The sequence below is a fragment of the Castor canadensis genome, chromosome 2 (assembly GCF_047511655.1).
Source record: "Castor canadensis chromosome 2, mCasCan1.hap1v2, whole genome shotgun sequence".
Taxonomy (NCBI): Eukaryota; Metazoa; Chordata; class Mammalia; order Rodentia; family Castoridae; genus Castor; species Castor canadensis.
Window position 1 is genome coordinate 177,465,858 of NC_133387.1, and position 20,791 is coordinate 177,486,648.

The 20,791-nt window shown below is 34.9% G+C and overlaps 2 pseudogenes; both read right to left on the reverse strand.

The window, feature by feature from the left end:
- Positions 1-443: 443 nt before the first annotated feature.
- Positions 444-1,371, reverse strand: LOC109677224 (olfactory receptor 8B3-like; annotated as a pseudogene).
- Positions 1,372-9,381: 8,010 nt separating this feature from the next.
- On the reverse strand, positions 9,382-10,314 carry LOC109677209 (olfactory receptor 8B8-like; annotated as a pseudogene).
- Positions 10,315-20,791: the final 10,477 nt, after the last annotated feature.

The following is a 20,791-nucleotide window of genomic DNA, read 5'->3' on the forward strand; positions in this document are numbered from 1 at the left end:
TATTTAATAATCTACACAGAAACATCTGTATTGTAAAATATTTGCATGTGAGCATAACTTATTCCTGCCAAGCAGAGGATGGGAATCCCAGAGCAGAGGCATACTTTGTGACTTATGCTTGACTTCAAGTGGCAAAATGAGAAGTGTTCTTCCCACTGTCAACTGAGTAATACTTTATTTAATAACAGGTACAACCATTCATTAGTTTTTAAGATACATTCTGTAATGATAATACTAAAAGAAATAAATTATGTCCTTAATATGATTCTTAGACAGGTAAAATGTTGATAGGAAATTATAAATAAAAATAAACTATAATAACATTTAAAACAAGACAGTTCCCAGATTTCTCTTCACACAGTAAGAAAGATAAAAGACAAACAAAGCTCCCATTAAAAATGTGTTAATTAAAAACACAGAACCAAGAGAGATTCAATTTCTGATCAAAAACTTCTGCTTACAGTTTTCCTCAGAGAAATTTTAACATCTTTATTCCTTAAGCTGTAGATTAAGGGGTTCATCCTGGGAACCACAATAGTATGAAAGATAGAAGAGATTGTTCTCTCATCTATAGACCCAACTTATGACAGTTCGAGAAACACACATGCATGGGATCCATAGAACAGAGAAACAGCAGTTATGTGGGAACTGCAGGTGCTGGAGGCTTGGACCTGCCCTCAGTAGACCTTATTTGATAAATGTTGGAAATGATGAATCCATATGAGATAAAATGATGACAGTAGGCACAATGATGTCTTTGCCCCCTAAAATGAAAATCTCTACTTCATTGACATAGGTGCTGGTACAAGAGAGCTGGAGCAGGGGGAGCATATCATAGAAATAGTGGTTGGTGATGTTTCCATCACAGAAGGTCAGTGTCAGCATGCTTCCAGTGTAAATCATGGCATCAAAAAATGCCATCAAGTATAAAGCAAGCCTCAGTTAGGAACATACTTTAGGAGACATGGCAATGTTATATCAAAGTGGATTGCAGATGGACACATAACGATCATAAGCCAAAGATGTGAGCACATAGCATTCAGAAATGGCCAAAAATCAAAAACAGTGAAACTGGGTCATACATCCCATGTAAGACATAACATTGTTGCTTAATGAGAAGTTTACCAGCATTTTGGGTATAATCACAGAAGAATAACAGGAGTCTATAAAGGACAAGTTAAAGAGGAAAAGGTACATTGGGGTGTGAAGGTGTGAATTCATCACAATTAGGATTATCAAACTCAAATTTCCCAATGCAGTGACCATATGCATCACTAGAAATAGGATGCACAGAGAAATGTGGAGGTCAGGTGGGTTTGTTAATCACACTAGAATGAATTCATTCACAAATGAGCCATCTGTGAGATCCATTCTGCAAAAGAATCTGTGAAGATAGGAAAAAGTTTAACATTAGAGAACAATTCAGCTCTTCTAACAATATCTTCTCCTACAAATGTGAGGGATATGCTGAAAATGACCAAAACTACCAAGCTGAATCATGAGAACATGCCTCTAATTTTACCGTGATACTTAGTGACATTGTCTTCCCTTTATCAGTATTTTAACAGTTAAATGCAGTTAAGAGTATCACCAGGTTAGCCTAAAGAATAAGACCAGTTTGTCATATGGAAATCAGCTGTTAGAAAAACCAAAGAAGACGACAAAAGAATCTTGACAAAGATAGGATTGCCTTTATCTCACCTCACCATGTCTTCATTTCTTCAGCCCTCCCTTCTCTAGTAAAATTTCAGGCAAAAGCATTAGAATTCTACATTGGTGCTGACTTCTGAACCATAATATTGCTTCTAATCTAACACAAAAGTAGCAGAGTCTAAGAATGGTTAATCTACCGCCCCTATCACAGGAAAATATACAAACCTGAAACAATAGGAGGTCTGCATGTGTACAGAGAACTTACTGATTACTTCACACAACCTGTGCGACCACTGATACTCTCAACATTCTCTGCTCCCCATTCAAAGGGATTCATCTGCCAATTTTACTTGAATCATAAAATCAAACAAAATGGAAAGAAAAATGGCATATCTCTTGTTCCCTGGACTTCATCTCAAAAGATAAGGGCATTATACTGAAGCATAATAAGCAAGACATTGAAGGAGAGAAATTGTGCATATCTCTCCTATATGTGCAATCTAAAACAGTTACATTCACTTAAGCACAGAGTAGGATGTTGGTAACAATGACCAGTGATAGAGAATATAAGCGATATTGCCAAGGGTAAAGTGGTTCATTTATGTAGCATCATTAGGTGTGGTGATCTAATGCGTAACATGTTAATAATAAGTAAAATACTCTATTGTATACTTGGAATTTAATAAGGAGATATATCTTAAAATTAAAATGTGTATACACATTTACTCTAAAAATATAAATTCTATAACATTTTAAAACATTTTATTTATATATGATAGTTATACAGGAGTTTTCATTGTGACATTTCCAAATATACATGTTTTGTACACCAATTTGGTTCATCCCCTCCATTATTTTCCTTCCCATCCCATCACCCTTTTTAAAGTGACATTGACAGATTTAATGTTCCATATTCATATTTTTATAGAAAGTACATCAACTATATATTCACCCTCCTTTACTCTTTTCATTTACTCTTCCTTTCCCAAAAGTGCCCTCCCCTTAACCTGAACTATTTTACATTCCTGACCTTCATTGTTTAAGAGTCTGTTCTTTGCTCAGTGAGGATTTTGCATTGGTATGTTACCTGTAAATATATTGTGCTTAAATAAGCCTAACTTCCTCCACTACTATTCTCTACCCTTTCTCCCACTACTCTGCATTGCTCAACAGTTTTCAGTGTGTTCAGTTGTGTCTTATTCCTATACAGATGTGATGTATTTCACAATTTTTCACTCCATCATTCTTCTTTTCCTCCTCCCTTAGGCTCCTCCAACAGTTTCACTTTTGGAAACATCTTTTGTATATATTTATATGTTTACATGCAAATTGGGTAAAAATGTATCAAAGATGCATGTGTAAGATCTAAACTTATAAAATTCTCTTTAAAAATTCATTAGGCAAAATTTTATGCCATTGGATTTGTCAGTTACTTGTTTTGTAGGTCACCAGAGTTATAAGCAATAAAAGATGAATAGTCAAGTTAGACTTCTTGAAAATATTTTATCAATATCAATAATCATTACAGAAATGTAAATCAAAATTAAAATGAGATAACACCTCAATTCCAGTATGGTAGCCACTGATTTTTTAAATAGTGGAACATAATTATTTTTAAATCATGGAACATAACATTGTTGGCAGGGATATAAGAAATTGGTACTGTTTTACATTCTTTGGTGGAATGTAAAATGGTACATGTACTTTGGAAAATATGTATCAGCCAAAAGGCTGCCTTTAATTTCACATCTAGGTACATGCTCAAATGAATTGAAAGAAGGTATTCCAAAGTACATTTGTACACATGTTAAACAGCATTATTCACCATAGCTAAAACATAGAAGTAACCCAAGTGGTGTCCTTCAACAGATGAAGAGATAAGCAAATAAGCAAAAAAAGCAAAAGAGATAATTATGTATTATACACACACACACACACACACACACACACACACACATAATGCAATAGTATGCAGCCTAATTTTGATATGTTGCAACATGCATAAGCTTTGGAAACATAGTAAGTGCATGAATCTAGGCACTTCTATCAGTTATTTATACTAGTCAGTCATAGAGACAGAAATTAGTATACGGTTGCCTTGGGATAGGAGGAGGGAGTAATGGAGAATTAATTTTTAATGGGTAGAGAGCCCAATTTTGCATGATAGAAAGAATATTGCAGTTGGCTAGAGGTAATGACTGCACAACATTACTAATATATTTAATACCACTGAACTGTATATTTAAAATGGTTAAGATGATACATTGCTTGCAACATATTTTACAATTTAAAAATTGGAGAAAAAAGAAAGGAACATGAGATTATTAACAAATAATGTTTAAAGAAGTGTTTTTAATTGAACAACTGAGGAATGTTGAAAGGGTAGAAAAGATGAAATTATATAACATGGAATAAGAACTATATTCTCTTTACCATTAAACTAAGCCTAATGATATTTAATGCAATAGAAATTCACACCATATCATGGTACACTGACTTTCACACATCCATAGAACCCACATCTGTGGAATTTCAAATCTGATGTGGTAAAGGTAATAAACAGTCCATGCCCTGGCCCAGTCTAGATTTCTTTGCATATTTTACCTGCTGGTCATGTCCTAGATGAGACATTTTCTATGAGGAAGATATTCCCAGATAATAAACCTTATTCTCATTCTTTGTTTATGGATTAGTATATTTCTAATTTGGATTAGAACTCTAGTCCAATCCAATATATTGTGAAAATAACATAAATGCAAATAGAAAGGTGAATAAATGTATTCACTTACTGTAAGTATCTAAAAATCACTAAATATAGAGAGAGAGAGGGAAAGAGAGAGAGAGAGGGAGAGTATTGTGAGCAACATATCCCTCAACTTGTCCATTCTTGATTGTGGCTCCATCCATTCTTCCCTTCTCCACGCTGATTGTGTTAAGTCTCTGGCTTTGTTTTACAGCCTCTTCATCTACATGGGGTTTCATTGTCATCTACATCAAGCACACAGAGAGAAAAGTGAAAAGGATACCACCAGGTCCTGGAATGATGTCTGTTAAATTTCAAACTGTCTCAGTGCCATCACAGCAGGAGACACTGAGAATTCTGTGTTCCCAAGGATGAGGTGAAGAGCAGTCATCTCTGCAACATTGAACTACTCATATTGGTGCCAAATATCACTGATGTGAGATTTGATGAGATATTGAATGCATGGACTTATGGTGCCCCTAGGACTGAGTAGACACTCAAAAATGATGACATAAGCCATTCGTATCTGTTTGTGTTAATGGATAGCCCAGTATGAGATAAGACTATATTCATACAATCTAAGTCAAGCAATAGAGCTATGAAAAATGAACTGTGAAGAAGGCTTTCTGGACATTTTTTAACTTGAGGTATTTTGCTCTTATTTGTCCTTAAAGAGTTTTTATTCATTAAATCATTGTTTTCATGTTGTACTAACTTTTAAATATACATAAGTTTTCTATAATTTTAAAATGCCACAGCCCAGTATCAGTTCAATAGCTTTCAAATTATGAATTGCAATGAGCCATGAAAATATCTGAGCATCAGGATCATTGCATTCTAAGTGGGAGCAGTGATTCCCTCCCTTGCTATTTTCCACATCTAACCTAAGGAATGTAGAAACTGGCAGATAGGACAGTGTGAAGGAAACTGTGCCCAACCACTACTCATGGGCACACTGTACCATGGGCATGTGTACCTGCGCTGAGTTTAGAAGTCCGTTAACACTATGTCTGAGGAGATTTTTAATTTGTGCGGGTGATTCTACCAGCCTCAAACTCACAGAAAAAGATGAAATCTCTGCTCTCAGAAGAGATTTCAATGTGTAAAGGTGCATATTTTGTATAAAACAGACCAGCAGATGAACCACTCCCTTCATGTACGTTCTGCTAAATATTGAGATATCCCAATTCTAGAGACAAAAATCAGCTTGGCCAGACTTATGGAAAAATTCCATGTTGGTCCTCACCATGTTCATTATGCCAACAGAATCAATTTTCACATAGGAGATCACTTTATTATGTGGCATTATGAAAATTCACCTGTGTATCATTCGCTGTGCTTTATTTCTGTTGGTGACATACAGAGTATCACGACAAGCACTTAGTTTCTGCTAAAGGGTTGTTTATGTGTGTCTGGAGTCTCTGCATGTGTTTATATAAAGGAATGAATAACTGAATCAATAAACATTTCCTCTTACTGGATAAAGCAAGTTGAGACTGACCTCTCTAGAGTTAGAAACAGGAACCATCTACCAGTAGGTGCTTGTACAATGAAGTTTGGCCATATGCTATATAATTAATATTAAGCAATCATTTCAAAGTACACACACTTGAAATGTGTGTGTGTGTATGTGTGTGTGTGTGTATGTTTAGTGTAGCATAGGATTTCACCCAAAAGTGAAATGAAAAGGTTTATTAACATGTGGGGATTGAAGAAGCAAAATGTACAGGACTGAAAGCCCCTTTTACTTCTGATTTCATCTGCCTTCTACCAGCAAGCACCTGTTCATGGTCATTGTAGAACTAATGCTGAGCAACTAAAGCAGCCTAGTTGCAGAAAGTCTCTGTTAAGCAAATTCAGGGTTTAATCAGGAAACTTTCTTTCCCATTTTTAACTAGTGGAATCAATTTTTTGTTACAACCCACAAAGCCCAATATTTTACACTAATGTAGAAACGTGATTCCCCTACCACACGGGCAAAAGAAAATATATCTTCTTCAATTTTAACACTCTGCTGTGACACCTTCAGTAGAACTACGTTTTCTCCATACTTTCTTTACGGCAATTCACATAACACAATAAAAGAAAAAAAAACTATGAATAACTTTATCCATTTCATGTAAATATCCAGACAAGATTGCCTTCTTTTTTAAAAAAAATCCAAATAGACACACAGAGCTAAATTTGCTTATTAAATTAGCTACAATACCTTTTATCAATGTTCAGTGTCCTTAACTTTTAGAAAGCATATTTAAACCTTACAAATGAATTTTACAAAAAAGGGTGAAAGTATGGCTTAAATTTTAAAGGAAGCTAATCTTTCTGAAAATAAAACAGGTTTAATTTGTATTTTGAGGTTAATCAATTGAACGATTGATGATAGAGTTTAGTCCATTCTTGATAACTTCAAATTGTAATGAAATGCATATGGAGTATGCACAACCCTGTCGTGTCTACAAATGGCACAACATAGTACATATATTATTTTCTTCCTTAAACACGGTTTTATTCAATAAAGAAAGCAATTTTTCAAAAGGGACACTGCAAGACAACTAAACACAATTTTCAACCAAATTTGATTCTTGTATATGGAGCACTCTTTGAGTAAAAGTAAATCATGCTGATATTGAGCTATTGAATGGAGAAGTGGAAACTTCAAACCATAAACCAAACACTTAGCTATGTTTTACATCTAAAACCAAGAAACCACTTACGCTAAATTTCACAATACATAAACATTGAATGGAACAATAGTATATGCTAATTGTATCTTTCTTAGGAAATTTTTCAATTAAAAATTTTGCATGTTGAGAGCAGTGACCATGCCATTAATCCCACCTACTGAGGGAGCAGAGATCAGGAGGATCATAGTTCGATGCCAGTCTACTCAGAAAGTTAGTGAGATCCTAGTAAGCTGGATTTAGTGGCAAAAAACTGTAATCTCGGCTGTGGGGACAACATAGTTAGGAAGGTCAAACAAAACAATAAAAAAAGTGAGACCCTATGTGAAAAATAAAGCAAAAAGGGCTGGAAGTGTGCATCAAGTAGTAGATCACTTCTCTCACAAATCCAGGCAAGACCCTAGGTTAAGACCCCAGTATGCAAAAAAAAAAAAAAAAAATCAGCTTACTCATTTTTTGCCTGATTTCTCAATAGGAAAACTGACCATCATACAAAGTATTTTGTCACATTTTGTTTTATTCACCAAATATAGCTTTCAAATTCTCATTGCTCTCCCTACTGAAATGTGACATTGCAGTACCTTATCTTCTATATGGGAACAGCACATGAAAGCCAAGAAAGACAAGAGTACTGTAGTTGTTTCTAGGTCCTCGTATCCTCTAGTCTGAACCTTTTTTTAGTGCCAAATAACAACCATACATCATAACTAGAGAAATCCTATAATCACTAAACATTTCTAGTGCCTTCCACAAACAGAATAGACAATGGGAGCATCCGTTTTCCCATTATTTTACTCTCTAAAGTCCTTCTTAAATTGTGTTTCACATTTGACTGGTGCCCACCCAAATTTGTCCAGAGCACTTTCACTCCCCAAACACTGTCAACCTAGGGCCATCAAAGATTAGAAGTTTTAATTAGAGTACTCTATAGAATACAAATTCAGATGAAAATGCTGTTTAAAATTTCATTTATCATTCTTCAAATAGAGATCTCTGTTTTATTCGGTAGGTGTCTCATTAGTCCCTGGACTAAGAGATCTATTCTCAACCAAGTCCCTTACTTTCAACTAAAGACACTGAAAACAAGCCAACTTCATTTAAAACAAATCTCAATTCCAAAGTTGGGTGTTGCAGTTTATGCCTGTAATCTCAGCACTCAGGAGTTCCTGGGTACATAAGGAGACCTTATCTGAAAGAAAAAATGAAAAGGAAAGAAACAAACAACAACAATAAAATTAAGCCATCTTTTTAAGCTGCTTTGGTTTGCATGTCTCTTAGCTCAGTAGTTCAGAGGCAGGAGTTTTGTGAGTCCCTGTAGGGAGTGGTCTTTTACCGAGATCCTGACTCAAAAAAGAAACAAAGCAAAACAAAAAAGACCAAAGTTCCCAAGTTGAGCCAATTGTCTTTCAAATATACTGGTCCAAAAGGATATGTATCCCAAGAAAAAGAACTGTGAAATGGTTTTCTTGAACAACAAAAAACAATGTAAACAAAAGCAATAAATGAATTAATATATCATCTAAAAAAAAAGCACTGTCAAATTACAAAGAATAAATGTTACCTCATACTTCCTGTTTATGCAATAAGACTAATAAAATGAAGTAGACAGAGAATGGACTTGAATGAGTTGTAGTATTGAGATAAAAACATTGTCAGTTTATTCTGAACCATTTATTTAAGACTCTGACAGACTGTATTGTTTTCATCTTTTTGAGCTTCAACATCATGTTCATACAGTAAATACTTGTTAATAATCTAGAATATGTAAAAATATATTTACAAGGTAAGTATAACACAGTTGAAAAAATATTAATGCATACTATTTGTAGCTGCAATGTGAGTTGTATTTAATAGTCTACACAGAAATAGCTGTCTTATAAAACACTGGCATTTGAAAGTGAATGATTCTTGCCAAGTAAGTGCAGACTAGAAAGACCACAGGGGAGATAGATTATCTGCCCTATGCTTCATTTCAAGTGACAAACACGAACTGTCCTGCCTGATGGCACACTGTTAGTCCATTATGACTTTAATCACTGGCAGAAATTTTTTTAGTTTTTTCAGGATAAATTCCACATTGAAAATAAAAAGAAATTACTTGCTTAATGTCATTATTAGATAGTTAAAATGGTTAAAGTAAATTGTGCAAAATGTAAGGTAAAAAAGAAAACCTACTGTAAAAAGAATTGAAAATGAAGCAGGCCCCAGATTTCCTTCCCCACAGAAAATAAAAGAAGACAAAGAAAGCTGATTAAACATGCAAAATCTCCCTTTGCTACAGGAATAGAAAGATAAGGTTTCTGATCAAAACTTTCTCATGCTTATGGTTTGTTTCAGGGCAACTTTAACATCTTTGTTTCTCAAACTATAGATTAAGGGGTTCATGATAGGAACCACAATTGTGTAAAAGACAGAAGAGATTTTTCCCTCATCCATAGACCCAGTTGAGGAGGGCTTGAGATACACAAATGCACCTGATCCAAAAAACAAAGAAACAGCAATTGTATGGGAACTACAGGTGTTGAAGGCTTGGGACCTGCCCTCAGTGGACCTTATTTTGAAGATGCTAGAAAGAATGAAACCATATGAGGTAAAGATGATGAGAGTTGGTACAGTGATATCTTTCCCCCCTACAAGGAAAAACTCTACCTCATTAACATAGGTACTGGTGCAGGAGAGCTGGAGCAAAGGGAGGACATCACAGGAATAGTGGTTGATGGTGTTTCCATCACAGAAGGTCAGTCTCAGGACACATCCAGTGTGGATCATGGCATCAGAAAATGCAATCAAGTAGGAACCAACGATAAGGTAGAAACACACCTTAGGGGACATGGCAGTGTTATACAAAAGTGGATTGCAGATGGCTACATAGCGATCATAGGCCATTGACATTAACACATAGGACTCAGAAATGATAAAAAAACAAAAAAAGTAGAGCTCAGTCATTCATCCCATATAAGAGATAACATTCTTGCTTAATATGAAGTTCATCAGCATTTTGGGTGTAACCATAGAAGAATAACAGAGGTCTATGAATGCCAAGTTAAAGAGGAAAAAGGACATGGGGGTGTGAAGGTGTGAATTCAGCACAATGAGAATTATCAAGCCGGAATTTCCCAAGGAAGTGACCATATACATCAATAGAAACAGAAAGAACAGTGGTACTTGAAGGTTAGGCTGGTCTGTTAATCCCACCAGAATGAATTCAGTCACCAAACTGTTATTTGTAGGGCCCATTCTGTAAAAGGGTCTGTGGAAATAGGAAAAAGAGGAACATTAGAGAAAAATGCAACTCTCCAACAGTATCTTCAACCATAAATGTGAGGGTTATGTGGAAGTATTTGAAGCTGGTATTCCATCCTGAGAACTTGCCTCTAATTCTAACCTGACACTGAATGACATTGTTTCCCCCTTATTAATGGTTTTTTCCTTCTTAAAGTTATTTTTACTGTTTTTTTTATTGTTGTGCTGTGTGTGGGCACATCATCAACTTAGCCTACATAGTTAAGGTCTATGCTCTCATGTTCAAACAGGCCTGTTAGTGAAACTATAAAAGAAGGGACAAGTGGTCAGATCAGGATTTCATTGCCCTTCTCTTAAGTCATCATTTCTTCATTGCTTGAGCCCTCCCTCCACTGGTAAAGTTGAAGGCAGACACCTTAGTAACCTTATGCTGACCTTCTATGCAGACCTGATTCTGCCAGTGTTGGAACCATAAACACTGTTTCTAATCCAAAACCAAGGAAGCAGAGTTTAGGAGTAAAATCAAGTTCACTCCCATGTCACAGCAAAACACTGAACTCTTAAAGAGTCCATGGAGAGAAAACTTACTAAGACACTGCAACCAGTTACATTTATTTAAGCAGGGAATAGGATATTTGTAGCCATGCCCAATGATTGGGAAAATCAGTTGATGCTCACCAGGGGTAAAAAGGTTCAATATGTGACATGTGTTCTGGAGCTCTAATGTGCAATCTGTTAACATAATGTAATATTCTATTGTACACTTGGAGTGTGTTAAGTGGAGACATCTTAAAATTACCTTCTCAATATGTGCATACACACTTAACAGAAAAACAGATGAGGGTCACTATGTAGAGGTGATAGATTTTGGTATAATTTTATGATGTATTTGTTAAATAATAAGTTGTAAACTTCACATATATCCTTTCTATATTGATATCTCAATAAAGATATAAAATAAAAAGTAAGGCATTAATATAGATTTAAAAACTTACCCTCTTAGGAGAATCAACCTTGACGATTCTGCATCAGTGTGATTTGCCCTGTAGTGCTGGCAGGCAGTGCAAGATCTGACTCTGAAGTTTTGGTTCCTTTGATTCTAAGAAAAGGTAGCCACAAACATAAGTTTTCAAATTCCCTAAAAATATTTATGAGCTGCTAGCAATGTCTATAAAGATGAGCCTTCATCCTCTGAAGCATAAGTGAAAAAGAAACAGCCATTTTTATTATTACATATGATACCTGATTAACCTCCTAAACATTTATAGACGTAGTGATCTTGGATATCTACATCAACCATTTCTCTTTTTCTTACTTGAGAACAGATTCCACTTACCAAAATGAAATAAGGAGATTGTGTTCACATATTAGACAACTTAGCATTCTTTGTTCCTTTGGGACTCCTGTGTTCCTTTCTCTTTAGGGATTGTCCATCCTCCTTGCTTGAGTCAGTATTAGACTCCAATCTCCACATCACCTTGATCTCATAAGGGAAATCTACTCTTTCTTTTTTATCTCTTTATCCTCATATCTTTAATGGTAATATTTTATAGAGTTCACTTCCAGGCTTCCATAGTTCTTCATCTAAAGTATGTTAAGAAATGTAACAATTCTAGATATTTACTCTCCTGAGATATCTTCAAAATTGCCACTAATTATTACGTCTCTATTAAAGGTTTTAAAACACTTACTGGAAATTTTTCTTGTATATCTTGCTGAGTTCTAAATTGTAAACTTCTTAACTTAATGAGGTCAAAAATTTCTAAACTCCTCAGAAAAGAATGGGATTTGTAGAGTTACACTGTCTGTGTCTGAATAATCTCCCAACACTTCCTAATTATGATACTTGGACAAGTCATATGACATCTCTGTAACTCAGGTATAGCTTTATAAAATTGGGGTGGCAAAAACTGTATATGTTTCATTGGTTTTTTGTGGTGATTAAATGGAAAAATATAAGAAAATCGTTAAAAATAATGTTCTGAATATGGAAACAGTCAAATGTCAGGTGTGAAAATAGGGTTATGTTCATATTAATTCATTATAAATTGAAAATATCCTAATTCAAAGTGCTTTTATTATACCTACCAAACATCATAGCTTGGCAGAACCTACCTGAAATGTGCTCAGAATACTGATATTAGCTTATACTTGAGTATGAGAGGAATATCAGAGCACTTTTCACTAGCCAGGGAAATGATAAAAATCAAAATTCAAAGCAGATTTTCTGTTAGGCATGTGCTACTTTTACATTATTGTAAAGTAAAACATCTTAAGTACATATACTAAACATTGGAGGTAATTGATACTCATGTTCTCATTGTTTTCCATGTATACTCCATCATAACACTCATTAAGAATGTTTTTTTCTATTTTTAATGACTTTGTTAGTCCATAAACTAGAAATTATATAGCTTATACTGCTTGTATAAATGATATATAAGTTAATAATATACATTGTCCTGCTTTAATTCCTGATTGTTCCTGTTGGTAAGTACAGTTCAAAACACATAGCAGACATTCATTAAATACTGGAAATCACATTATTCTCCAGCTAAAAGCCTTCAGAATCACTCATACTTTCTCACATGATAAACAATAGAGGGTATAATAGAATGACTTCCCTATATCTCACCATTTCCCAAAGAAGTTCAGGCATGTTTTAAATTTTTTTTCTGAACTTCTAACTGAATTGTAGGTCCTATCTGTTATTCTCTCATTTCCCCATATTCAGTCTTATTTTTCACTTAAGCAAGCTCTGAGCACTGAGCTCAATTCCTCCGGAGCTTGAACACCTTCAGAAAGATTCATATTGGCAAGAAGACAGACTATAAGGTTTCAGACATTACTGACCCGTAGAACATTGAATTGCCAACTATTCACAGACAGCAACATCCCAAAACTTGGAAATAGGCCTTAAATAAAATCTTCATTGGGAGTGCCAGAGAAATGGTCTCACATTGAATGTATGCTCTTCCCCTGTCCCATGTTAGCATAGGATACACAGAGAGAATTCCTTAGGGTACATGCTTTCTACAGTGGTAAAGAGGAGCTCTTAGCAGACACCTGTTTTCTGTAGCATTTCAAGAAGTTTCACAACAAACTTCTTCAATCTCATTCCAAGGGAAAGTAAGGGTGAACATGTGCCTAGACCATCTGGGGCAAGATAGGAACAAAACAAGAAATGGAGTCCACAGTAACCAATCCTAGATGTTGCTGGTAGTTCTCTATACTCTGTGCCTAATTACAGTTTTAAAATAGTGCAGCCCATTTGGCAAAAGAACACTGATCACTTCAAGAAGCAATGGAAACTTCTACTTAGCTTGAATCACTAAACAGTCATCTTCAGACTCTATACAAGGTCACACACTAAGTGAAAGGCAACCTTTGCACATTTTAACAAACATCAGGACATAGTTCTGCCACAGCCTGGAATTTAAACAGTGCTGATATCAGCCTGAAAGTACACACAAAAGCCTTGTCTAGGCAGGGAAGCAAACACAGTTCTACTGAGCATACCACCTGGTCCTGTTCCAGCTGGCCAATGTCTCCATTTATCCTTAAGTCTCCTCTTGAAACTCTTTTCAACAACAAAACTAACAGTACTACCATTGGCCAGCAAGTATACACTGTGGCTTGAGCCAATCCAGCATTTCTGCCTCACTGCACAGGAAGCTCAGCCAGTGTTCTCATCAGACATGGAGCACCAGCCATGTGCTCTGTGTGAACTCAGAAGAAAGGTAACATATCAGTTATCTAGCAAATATAAATACAGGCTATAACTGCCATGGCTGTACCACCTAGTCCATCCAGAGTCAAAGGCTGGACTAAATGGTGAAGATCTACCTTTGTAAACATATATAGTTATATTTATATATATTTATGTATAAATATATTAATATACAAGAACTATTATAATTTTCAAATATAGCATATAAATATTAACATTAATTAATATATTATTTAAATATTATATAGATATGAGTATTCATATATGGTAAATACATACGACTATATGTATTTATATAAATGTAAACCAGAAGAGGAGAGTATATATTTAATTATTTGAAGGCAAAAAACTCCAGTGTAAGCACACAACAATTAAAAAGACTCAGGAAATCATGTCACCTCAAAAAAGTAATTAATAAAGCTCAAGTGATGAACCTAAAGGAATGGAACTCTATGAAACACCATGCAAAGATGGATGATCTTAGTGAATTTCCAGGACTGCAGAGGTCCTTGACCTGAAAGGGCTCAGGCCAGGAATGAACAAGACAGGACACACAAAGGGTCTCACTCACTCAGGAAGGGAATGACAAAACACATATTGAGAGGGCCAACAGGCTGATGACCAACTGGCAAAATTTTATTTTTCTTAGCAAGCTTTGTAAAAAGGAGGAAGAGACTTAAACATCAAAACACTCTGACTTAGTTACAACCTTTCTGTTTTTGCCATCCTGTATTCTTACTGCCAGTGTCTTTGACTAAGTTAAACTTCTTTTCAGTCAAGGGAAATCATTTAGCGTTCCTTCTCACCATGATAGAGGCATGGTGCAACTGTAGATTCTGACATTTTCAGAATGCTGCTAAGCCATAGGGACCATGTCGGGCTGTGGCTTTTAGATCCCAACAGTGAATTTCAATAAATTATAAGAATAAATGCTTAAGACTTAAATAAAATTTGTAAAACCATACATGCACAAAGTAAGAAGTTAGACAATAAATAAGTAAAAGAATAAAACAACTAGCAAGAGAAGCCAAGATGGCAGATTAGTAACAAGGCACCCTTTCCAGCTTCTCAACAGCTCAGATTCAAATCAGCCAGGAAAAACATTCTTAGTGAGGTAGCTGATTGAATTATTCAGAGAAGTTTAATATTGAACAAATGAAGACTTGGAAAAAACCAGAGACTCTAGTTATTGGAATAGAGGGCAAAAACAGCATATTAGCAGCAAGCCCAAGTCGTCAAGTGTCATGACAAAGGGGAGGAGCAACAGTGGAGACCTAGTAAGGAAAAATTGACACAGACACAGACACAGAACAGAAATGCATCTGTACTTAGCTGATCAGGGAGCTAAACCACATGCTCACACTTGAGAAGTATTCTGTGTTTCAAAGTAAAAGCTTGGTGCTATACTTGGGAACCAACTTAAGAAAGTTGCACCCAAGATTTGTCTCTTTGAAAACAAGACCCTACATTCTACTTTCAACTAGAACTCACATCAATTATTGCCGTAGTGTCCCAGACAGCATCTACCTTGTTACCAAGTGAGGCCCCAACAGAACGTAACAAATGAAAGTTCATTGAAAAATATATGTAGTGGAATTTGAGTCACACACAGGAAAAGGAATGAAAATCACTTTCCACTTTTTGACTGGCAGCTCTGTAAGTCAGCTAAAAAGGGTCAGGAAACTGGGCAGCCAGACAGGGTTGCCATCAGGAATGGCACCTCAGAAAAACTAGAGTGGCTGGTGGACAGCATAGGACTTTCCACCTAATACTGTGAGTTGCCTCACCCTTTGGGTGGCTTCACTGTGGAGTCTGAGATCCAGGTCCACAATAGTGCTTGATACTAGCCATGCCCTGGGATTATGTAGAGTTTATTTGTCTGATGTAAACTCCAGTGGAGGGAACTTTGGTTCCACACTACTTGTACTAAGAAGCAGGGACTGAAAGCTATTCTCACCATGTCTGATCCCAAAGTATTCCCATAGGCCTACTGCTGAGCATCATAAAAATCAGAGGAAGAGGTAAAACTCTCTCACCCTTGGCTTTCTCCAAGGGGTGCATAGGCCAAGAAGACACAGAAACAAGTGGAGATTAGAAAAGGTAGTGCATATATGCTCTTGATTATATGACCAAAACAGCCTAGAAAATGCCTTTCTTTTAAATTTTTACTATTATTGCTAAGATATTTATGATATTTGCTGATTGGAGATTGATATGTGTGTGCAAATATACATATGTGTGTAGGAGTGTGTTGAGAGAGAGAAAGTAATATACATAAACAAAAAAATAAAAATATCTAGAGAGATGATAGATAGAGAGACAATCCTTCTCTTACTTTTTTGTTGCAATTATGGCCCTCACTCTCCAATTTTTTCCTGCTTTACCCCTTTTCACTGTTTAAATATTGAAACATTTCTTCTGCTTTCTATTACACACATTCTTTTCACGCTAAGCCCAAACTTGATTATTTTTGATGTCAAAGGAAGAACTCAGGTACAGAATCTCAAACTATTCAAGTCAAAACTTGTCAGAAGAGCAAAAAACTCACTAAAAATTGGTAAAAGAACAACACATCAAGTTACATAAGGTTTCAAAGTGATAGTTATTGCATCTAATTTTATAATACAAATACTACTGCATATAAAGAGACAGAAAGCCTCTACCACAATAACAGTGAGTGACTTACAAACCACACTCTCACCCGTAGGTAGGTCATCTAGAAAATAAATCAATCAAGAAACCTGAGAAATAAGCTACAATATAGGACAAATGGACTTAACAGACATTTAAACAATATTCCATCCAACTATTATGGAATACACATTCTTTTCAGCATCTTGCTGAACTTTCTCCAAAATAGGTCACATTTCAAGCTAAAAAGAAAATCTCAACCAATACAAAAGAATAGAAAAAATTTCTGGTGTCTTGTCAGATAATACTGGAATAAAAATAGAACTCAACAGCAAAAGAAACTGCAGACAATATATGAACAAATTGAAGTCCAACAACATAGTTTTGAGTGATCAGTGGGTCACTGAAAAAGTCATGATGGAAATCAAGAAATTTCTAAAATCAAGTGACAATGGAAATACAAATTAACAGAATTGGTTAGATATATTAGAGGCAGTTTTGATGTAGAAGTTTATAGTTAGGAGTTTTTTAATTAAAAGAGAGTTCTCAAATAAAACACCTAAAAATGCATCTCAGAGTTTTAGGAAAAGAAGAACAAACAAAACAAATCCCAGGAGTAGTACAGAAAAGAAATCAGAGCTGAAACTATTGAAATTGAAGCCAAAAGAATAATACAAAGTTCAATGAAATAAAGAATTGGTTCTTTGAAAGTTTTAATGAGATTGACAAAATCTTATCAAAACTGCCAAAAGAAACAGAGGAAACGTGAACCTATAGAACTAGAGAGAAAAGGGGGCATATTATAACAGGTACTACTTAAGAAAAAAATGAAAATCTGTAGGGATTATTTAGAAAACTTCTGTTCCAATAAATTAGACAATGTAGAAGAAATCGATAAATTTCTAGGAACGTAGGGCCTATCAAAATAGAGCCAAGATGATTAAAATATAAACAAATCAGTAATAAATAATGAGATTATCACAGTAAGAAAAAGTCTCCAAACAAATTAAATTCCAGGACAGGATATATTCATTCTTGTACCTTGACAGATCTTTAAAGAAGAAGTAACGTTCCTCAAACTAATCCTCAAAATAAAAAAAGAAGCTTTCAAATTCATTCCATGAAGGTATAATTGCTGATAACAAAACTGAATAAGAACACACCAAAAAAGAAAACCACAGACCAAAATCCTTAAAGAATATGAACGTAGGCATCTACACTGAAATATTTTCTGACTTATTTGAACAACACATTAACAGATCAACAAATGTAATAATCGAAATCAGTGTGGAAGTTCCTAAAAAACTGAAAATAGACCTTCCATAAAATGTAGTCATAACACATTTGGTATATAATCTGAAGAGTCAAAGTAATTTATTACAGATATACCTGCCCACACGTGTTTATTATGACACTACTCAAAGAATCATACTGTAGAATCAATCTAGATGTCCAGAAACAGATGAATAGACAAAGAAAAACTGATATAAATATACAATGGAGTTTAACTAAGCCATAGAGAAGAATGATATTATGTCATTTGCTGGAAAATTGATGGCACTGGAGATCATGTCAAGTGCAATAAGCCAATCACACAAAGACAGGCATTACAGTTTTTCTCCAATCTATAGAAGCTAGGTTTAAAAACAGAAAACAACACTGTGAAAGTAAAAGGGGGAATACCATGAGGTAGAATGGGGGGGAAAAAGAAGAGGAAGAGGGGGCTAAGAAACAGTAGTTAAGAATACGAACATGATCAAAATACATTATATGCATAAATGGGTGTATCACAATGAAATCACTCACTTTGTACAATTAATATACACAACTCCAACTAAAAGATGTATGAATGGGTCAACATAGACAAACCAATAAATGTAATACAGCACATAAAACAGAATCAATGACAAAAGTCACACAATCTTCTTAATGATGCAAAAAAGAACAAAAAAATTGACAAAATTTACCAACCTTCATGGTAAAATCCCACAATAAACTAGGAATGGAAGGTTCACAACACAACATAGTAAAAGCTAGATATGACAAACCCATATCCAAGACCATAATGAATAGGCAAACAGTGAAAGCATTTCCACTAAAATCAGGAACGAGATTGTTCATAGTCAATACAGAATTGAAATTTTTAGCTAGAACAACACAGAAAGAGAACGAAATAAAATGGAAGCCAGACATGGGGGTTCACACAGGTAACACAAGATTCTTAGGAGGTTGACATGGGAAGGATTCTGATTTCCAGACCAGCTCAAGCAAATGTTAGTGGGACCCAGTCTCAACCAGAGAGCTAGGCAGGGAAGAATGCACCTGTGATTCCAGCTACATGGGAGGCTGTGGACAGGAGAATCCTGGTCTAAGCCAGCCAGGGCACGACCTGGAGAACCTACCAGAAAAATAATTAAATCAAAAAATAACCAAGGCTATGGCCACGACTGAAGTGATAAAGCACCTGCCTCTCAGGCACGAGGCCAAGTTCAAGCTGCCATATTGACAAAGAGAAAAAAAGAATAGGAAAAAGTAAAAGGTAAAAAAAATAAAAGTGAAGCAAATGGGGAAGGAAGAAGTCAAATTATAGCCACTTGATGATGACATGAGCCTGTATTTAGATGGTTGTAAAGACTACACCAGAAAAATTTCAAATCTGATAAACAAATACAGAATAGAAGCAGGAAAGAAACCCAACATACAAAAAATCAGTAGTTCTTTTATACTCCAATAATTAATCCAATAAGAAAGTAGTTGATAAAACAATCACAATAACAATGAATTCAAGAATGAAATACAGAGCATTTAACGCTAATCAAGGAGTCATAAACCCTTTAAAATAAAAACTACAAAGAAATAGATGAAATAAGACATAAGAAAAATGAAACTCTCCTATGTTCATTGATTGGCAGCATTAATATTGTGAAAAATGACCATATTACTAAAAGCAGTATACAGATTCTGTATAAACCTCACCAAAAATTCCAATGAGGTTTGTCAGAGAAATAGCAAAATCAACACTAAAATTCATACATAAGGACAAGAGTCCCTAAATAGCCAATACAATCTTGTGCAAAAGAGCAATGATAGAAGGTAAAACAATACCTATTTCAAACTATCCTACAGAGCCATATTAAATAAAATATCTGAATTTGCTCATAAAACCAGAAACTTATGCTTATGGGCTAGCATACAGGACAATTGTGATTCTCTATAAAGTTGTCACAAACATATATTAGACAAAAGGAAGTCAGGTTAGTATATGGTGCTGGATAAACTGGATGTTTATGTGTAGAAGACAAAAACTAGATCCCTGTATCTCACTCCGTACAAAAATCAATTAAAAATGGATCAAAGACTTAAGGAAATACCTGATTTTTTAAAATTGCTACAGGAAAACATGAGAGGAAACACCTTAAGATAAATCAACAAATTGGATAAATGATAAAAGGATGAATTTCTGGGCACGTGTAATTTACTAAGACTGAATCATGCAGAATTAGGAAAACCTACATAGACCAATAATCAATAAGGTGATTGAAACATTGATAAAATGACTTCTAAAACTAAACTTTCAGGATGTGATGTCTTCACCAGTAAATTCTACCAAATATATAAAGTAATAATGCTGATTTTTTACAAACTTTTCCAAAAAAAATCAAAGAGAAAGGAATACTGCCTTTCATCTTATAAAGCCAGTATTACTAATATCAAAACCAGACAAGGATGTTACAAGTGATAAAAGGTCAGGTCAACATCCTTCAGCTTAATAAAATAAACATTCTCAAAAAATACAATGAAACTAAATGTATAAAATGAAACAAGGTATAAAATAGACAGTTTACCATGACCAAGTGAATTTTATACATAGGATGCAAAACATGATCCAATGTAAGCATATTAATAAAAGTGAAACAAAAAAAGAATGAATGACCAAATTTATATAATTATCTCATTAGATGAAGAAAATTATTTCACAAAATTCAATGTCCTTTTATGACAAATAATTTTCAAAGAATTAGGTGTGGGGGACCAGTAACTAAACAGACTGAGAAGAAAGTTTGATGTGAGTAAAGCTGTGACAAATGTCGTTTGTGCTGAGAAGGCAAG